Source organism: Chrysochloris asiatica, unplaced genomic scaffold, assembly GCF_000296735.1.
Source record: "Chrysochloris asiatica unplaced genomic scaffold, ChrAsi1.0 scaffold00065, whole genome shotgun sequence".
NCBI lineage: Eukaryota > Metazoa > Chordata > Mammalia > Afrosoricida > Chrysochloridae > Chrysochloris > Chrysochloris asiatica.
The window spans coordinates 4281696-4288903 of record NW_006408583.1 but is presented as its reverse complement, the minus strand read 5'-3'; the positions used below and the strand labels follow the sequence as shown (position 1 = coordinate 4288903).

Below are 7208 nucleotides of genomic sequence, written 5' to 3'. Positions count from 1 at the left end.
GTGTAGTCAATAAAGCACAGGTAAACATCTTTCTGATATTCTCTGCTTTCAGCCAAGATCCATCGGACATCAGCAGTGATATCCTTCTTTCAATGTCCTCTTCTGAATCCAGCTTGAACCTCTGGAAGCTCTCTGTCAATGTATGCTTGCAGCCGTTTCTGTATTGCCTTTAGTAAAACTTTACTTGCATGGAATATCAAAGATACTGTCCCATTTCAAGAGGTAGCATATGATCCAGAGCCAATGATACTGAAGTAAGAAGTCCAAGGTGCATTGAAGGAATTGGCAAAGAACAAGGCTCCAGGAATTGATGGAATAAAAATTGAAATCTTTCAAGAAAGTTAGGAGGCACTCACTCATCTATGCCAAGAAATTTGGAAGACAACTGATTGGAAGAGATCCATATTTGTGCCCATTCCAAAGAGAGGTGACCCAATGGAATGTGGAAATCATCGGACTGAATCTTAGGACTCATCAAATTATACTGTGATTATCTATCTATCTTCCTGTCTACAACCAGGCTTACAGTTGCCCCGGCAGAAACCTTTTCTTTTCCCTCCAGTACCTAGGAGAGAACCTGGTAAACAGAACCTGGTAAACAGTAGGTGCCTAATACATGTTTGATGTATTGAAATAAACTTCTTAAAATGGCAAAGACACAGTTTTGCTGTGTCAAAAGTGAAACAACCAATTAAGGCAGACTATTTTATTAGAATTTCTGCATTTGTAATCTTACCAGGATGGAAGTATTGCTAAGTGCACTCACTTTTCTAACTACAAATAGCACTTTTGATTTTTTTAACTGTTTAAAATAATTAAATTAAAATAGTGTCTGCCAGGAATTGATGTAGTAATATATGTGTTTAAGTATTACATTAAGAAATCAATATTTTTAGCTTACTCCAAGCACATTAAGCCCCTTAATTCAAAAGCTTGAATAGTGTGTATGCTTAAGATTAATTTCATGAAAAGAAGTGATAAATCAGATCTACTACCCCATGGGGACAATGAGACCCCACATTTTCTTTAGTTCTACACCTTTTGCTCTATCTGGAGCACAGCTGCCCCCATTCTTTAGGGTTTGTTCATTGTTTGGAATCAGGTTGCTCTAACACAATGTGGGAAGCAGAGGCTCCTCTTGTAGGATAAGCACTCCACCTCAAAGTCAGTTTGAACCACAAGGTTGATGGTTTAAACTCACCAGCAGCTTCTCAGAACCTCTATACAGGGTTGCTACGATCACACTTAACAACAACTTGTTGTGTCTTAAGTAGCATCTTGTTATATATCTTTTATTTTTGTGGTGTTGTGGGTTAATGCGCTAGACTGCAAAGTGGCTTTGAAGTTCAAGGTCAGCAGTTCAAGCTCACCAGCTGCTCCTCGCTTTGGGTCAGAACTGACTCAATGGTACTTAACATAACATCTCAATAAAACAAATGTTTGCTCAAATATAAACCAAGTATAATTTCTAAAAATAAATTTTAAAATAATATGTCTTATTTGTTGTTGTTGTTAAGTGCCATCGAGTCGGTTCCGACCCATAGCAACCCTGTACAGAGTTTCTGAGGGTGTAAATCCTTACGGGAGTAGAAAGCCTCATCTTTCTCCCGCGGAATGGTTGGTAGTTTCGAACCGCTGACCTTAAGATTCGCAGCCCAATTCGTAACCACTACGCTACCAGAGCTCTTATAGTGCCTATCAAAATAAACTACAAAGTTAAGAATGAAGAATGAAAAGACAAAAACAAAAGCAAGATCACCCTAGCTGAATGCAACACAGATGCAATAGAAAAGATTCAAAGGAAAATACTCAAGTGCATACGAAATGTATAAAATCACAAAATTCAAATTTAGAGGGGAAAAATACTACTATCAAAAGTTAACTGGCCCAAAGAAATGAACAGAGTCTACAAAGAAGAGATATAAATTATAAAGGAAATAACTATAAAAATAGCAAAAACGAAAACCACAGTTTTTAACCTATCAAATGAGCCAAACTCATATTTAAATATGACCAAAATGATAGTATGTGACTTAAAATATTTACACAATACTTGTGACATTGTAACTTCAGACAATCACTTTGAAAAGTCATATTTGAAATGGCATTTTTTCTTAAAGATCCTAACTTTGTATTTAGTAATTCCATTTCCCAAGTTAAAAATCCACTGAGTGAATACAAAATGCTCCAAGATGTTCATTATGGTATTATTCGTAACTGCAAAACAATATTGGAAACAGCTTGTACATATTACAAAGGAATGGTTGTTATCCAGTGAACCCTGTGAAAACTGAAACCGGTTTAAGGCGGGAAGGAAAACTGAGTGTTTATGAGGTAGGATTTTCAATAGAGGATGATAGAATCATGGTAAGCACCCTGTCAAAGAAAGAAAACTTAGAAGAACAGGAAAAACAAAGCAGACACATTGAGTTCTGGCTCTCACAGTTTTCACTGTACTGTGAAAAATGTGTACCCATTTTGTACTAAGGTAGTAAATGATGATACAACAATTTGACAAAGAGATTATAAATAATGCTTATGTAGTCGTATGGGGAAAAAATTTATGAAATAAGTAAAAAAAAATCTATTTAAAATCGCATGGCACACAGATTATACTCCATAAAAATGTAGTCAGTGCCACGTAACAATGCCACTTCAGGGAACGAATGGTCATAGATACATCCCATAAGGTTCTAATCAGGAGGGACCAGTCACTACATAGAGAAGGACATCCTGTTTGGTAAAGCAGAGGGTCAGAGAAAAAGACGAAGATTCCCAACATGATGGATTGGCACAGTGGCAGCAGTGATGGGCTCAGGCATAGTAATGATGGTGAGATTGGTGCAGTACCGGACAGTGATTCATTCTGTTGCGCACAGGGTCGCTATGAGTCGGTACCAACTCAATGGCAATTAACAACAACAAAGGTTATAATGTTGTTGCTGTGGTTCAAGTGCAGTTGAGTCAGTTTCCACTCATAACAACCCTGACTAGGATTTCCAAAGAGTGGCTAATGAGATTGAACCACCTACCTCTCGATTCAAACCGACCTTGAGGTTGAGTTGAGAATGGAAAGTAATAGCCACAACCATATTTAGTGAACATAATGGAGTCCTGGTGTGGCACTGTAGGTAGGGTAAGCACTAGACTGCTAACCACAAGGTCGGTGGTTCAAACCCACCAACTGCTCCTTGGAAACACTATACAGGGTTACTATGAGTGACTGGACAGCACTTAACAACATGTGAGCACAACAGCTTCCCACACACAACACGCATATCTTTGTCTCTTGTATACAAAGCAATGGCATTGCATTTGTACACAATGCAATTAATGATATATAATGGACTTCTGGTGTGGCACTGTGGATTAATGTGCCAGACTGCAAAACCATTTGAATTTCAAGGTCAGTGGTTCAAGCTCACCAACTGCTCCTCGGAAACCATATACAGGATCACTATGGGTCAGAACCCACTTGACGGCACTTAACAACAACAGCAATGGACTCCTGATGTGGTGCTGCACGTTAATGCTCTCAGGCTCAAGGTTGGCCAGTTCAAGCTCACTAGCTGCTCCTTGGAAACTCTATACAGGGTCACTATGAGTCGTAACCTGCTCAACGGCACTTAACAACAACAACAATGGACTCCTGGTGTGGCACTGTAGGATCATCATTAGACTGTGAACCACAAGGTCTGCTGTTGAAACCCATCAGCTGCTCCTCAGAAACTCCGTACAGGGTTACTATGAGTCGGAACACTTAGTTGGGCTCATGAGGAGCCTGTACATTGACCACGAGGCAGTAGTTTGAATAGAACAAGGGAACAGGGAATTTTTTTAAATTAGGAAAGGTGTGTGTCTGGGTTGTATTCTGTCACCATACATATTCAGTCTGTATGCTGAGCAAATAATCCAAGAAACTGGATTATATAAAGAAAAAAAAAAATGTGGCATTGGGATTGGCAAAGGAAGACTCATTAAAAATCTGCCATATGCAGATGATACCACCTTGCTTGTTGAAACAAAAAGGGCTTAAGATACTTACTGATAAAGATCAAAGACCACAACCTTCAATATGGATTGCATCTCAAAATAAGGAAAACAAAAATCCTCACCACTGGACCAAAAAACAACATCCATATCAATGAAGAAAAGATTGAAGTTTTCAAAGACTTCATTTTGCTTGAGTCAATCATCAACACTCATGGAAGCAACAGTCAAGAGAACAAAGGATGCATTACATTAGGCAAATCTGCTGCACAAGACCTCTAAAGTGTTAAAGAGCAAAGACGTTAGTTTGAGGACTATGGTGCTCCTGATACAAGTCATGGTGTTTTCAATAACCTCATATACATATGAAAGTTGCACAGTAAGTAAGGATGAATTGATGCATTTGAGCTATGATATTGGAGGAGAATATTAAAAGTACCATGAACTGCCTGAAGAACAAACAGATCTGTATTGGAAGAAGTACAGCCAGAGAGTTCCTTGGAAGCCAGGATGGCCAGTCTTCATCTCTTATACTTTGGACATATTATCAGGAGGGACCAGTCTCTGCTGAAGGATATCAAGTTGGTAAAGTGGAGGATAGAAGAAAAAGAGGAAGACCCACAACAAGATGGATTGGCACAATGGAGGTAGCACCAGGCTCAGGTATAGTACAATTGTGAAGTTGTTGCAGAACCAGGCATGTTTCATTCTTTTTTGTGCAGAGGGTTGCTGTGCGTTGGTACCGACTGGATGGCAACTAACAACAACAAAAACAATGAATTGAAACCGACTTGGCACTTAACTTTATGTAATGGTACATTACATAAAGGTACAATAACATTTAATATTAGGTGTCTTGATAGTCATAATAAATGTTCCTAGTTATAAATATATCACTAACTTATGTATGTACTATACTTTTATTTTCTGTCTAAAAAGTTTGCAGTGGAACAGTTTGTACTTTGACTTGTAGGCAGCAGCATCCAGTCTTGTGTACCTAGGGTCTCTTGAATGTTATCACTGTTGAATTTCTTTTGAAGTACTTCATGACTCCCAAATGCAACAAAACCAGTACAAGTGATAGCAGAAACAAGAGGCAAGGCAGCAATATTGATCTAGAAGTGAAACAAAAGGTTATTCAGCAACATGAAGGTGGAAAATGAGTAACGCTATTACTTTAGATTTAGGCATGTGTGTTTGCAAAGTAGATAATGTAGTGTTTGCACATCATCCAAATCCCATAATATCCTATTTCACAGGACATATCATGGATGTTAAGCAACACATATCTGAATGTGGAATTTGACCTAAGATTAAAAGGGAATCAAATTTTTTTAACATTATTAATTCAAAATTGAAGATTTTGAAACAAAAAAGCCACAACCATCAAGTTGATTCCCATTCACAGTAACTAACCCTATATAGGCCAGAGCTGAACTGCTCCGTAAAGTTTCCAGGACTATACATCTTTATTGAAGCAGATAGCCTCATCTTTATCCCAAGGGACAGCTGGTGGGCTTGAACTGACAATGTTTCAGAGTTACCAGTTCTCCTTAAAATTAAACATAGTAATAAGTGCTGCTCTGGTAGCATAGTAGTTATGAATTGGGCTGCGAACCTCAGGTCAGCAGTTCGATTCCATGAGATAAAGATGAGGCTTTCTGCTCCCGTAAAGATTTACAGCCTCGGAAATCCTGTACAGGGTCGCTATGAGTAGGAACTGACTCCACGGCACTTAACAACAACAACAAGTACTTATACCAAGCACTATTCTAAGTGATTTTCTTTTTTTTTCTCTAGTTCAATCCTCAGATCATCTTATGAAGTTGTTATTGCTAAGTGCCATCAAGTTGGTTCCAACTCATAACAACCCTATATAGCATTTCCAAGTAGCGGCAGGTGGGTTTGAACCACCGACCTTGTGGTTAGCAGTTTGGTGTTTATCTGCAGCACCACACCAAGATTCCAACAAAGTAAAATGGAGATAATAGTATGAAGTTGTTGCTTTCAGTGCTGTCAAGTCATTTCCCAGGAGCAGCTAATGGGTTTGAAGTGCCAACCTTGCAGTTAGCAGTCCAGTGCTTATTCTATAGTGCTACACTATTATATTAATAATACCTGGGAAAATAAGGACAAGCACTCTTAGTATCATTCCTGATAAACTAGTCTTGGCTCTAACTTGACTTAGGGAGAGTTAACACAGCTGGCTCCCAGGAGCAATCAGCTCTCTAGTGCATGCTGGGATAAAGATTATAATCTTGAGATCTCATTTACCTGGTGAACATGCTGGACTCTGCTCCTAGTGAACACTCCTACTCCAGAGAAAGAACTACAAATAAATCATAGAAAATGATCTTACAGTTGGGTGGAATTTTTCTTTTTCCTGTAGTAAATAAAAGTCTGCAGGAAATTCTACCTTGAGCATTTTTGCCAGATGGCATAGTAATCTCCTTTGTTTTTGTTCAAGAACAAAAGTAAATCTGAGTGCACATATACTCTACCTAGATTGTTTTTAGAGGAATAATCAATTAGTTTTCTTGATGTAGCATGGATTTCTGAGACTGTAAATCTTTATGGAAGCAAACAGCCTCATCTTTTTCCTGTGGGTTTGAACTGTCAATCCTGCGGTAAGTAAACCAATGTCTAACCCACAGCATCACCAGGGCTCCTTAGACACTGCGTTAGGTACTAGGAAGACAGACATTGATAAAATACTTTTCCTGCCTTTGAAATGTGTGGAGTCTTTAAGGAGGAAACAGATAAATTAGCAAGAGCAAAAATATTACAGGTATAGTAGGGAAGTTATTAATTAAAGTTCAGTTTGTATTGTTTATGTCTTGAGGAAAGGCCATTGAGCTGAGTAACAAAAGGTGACTATGTCTTCACTCACAAGTAAAGGACCAAAGGCATTTGAGGTGGAACTGGGGAACACCGGAATAAAGGCATTCAAGTGGGACCAGTGAGGTAGGTTTACAAAAGTGACATTATCTGAATAAGCTGTGTGTTTACAGGGTCAAAGGAGTGAAAAAGCCCTATGATGATCAGAGTCCCACATCATGCACAGGAATTAGATGTTTTGTTTAATCAGTAATTTTTAAAGTTGTCAACATTTTAAATATAGAATTTTTATGTTAAAAAATCTGGGTTTCAGGAGAACAAACAAGATGGCGGATTGGGTGGACGTATAGCAGAGAGCTCCGCCAACAACAACACAGAAT

General features: G+C 38.5%; 1 pseudogene; it reads right to left on the bottom strand.

The window, feature by feature from the left end:
* LOC102819023 overlaps positions 1-6415 on the bottom strand; it is a 75332-nt pseudogene extending 68917 nt beyond the window's left edge.
* Positions 6416-7208: the final 793 nt, after the last annotated feature.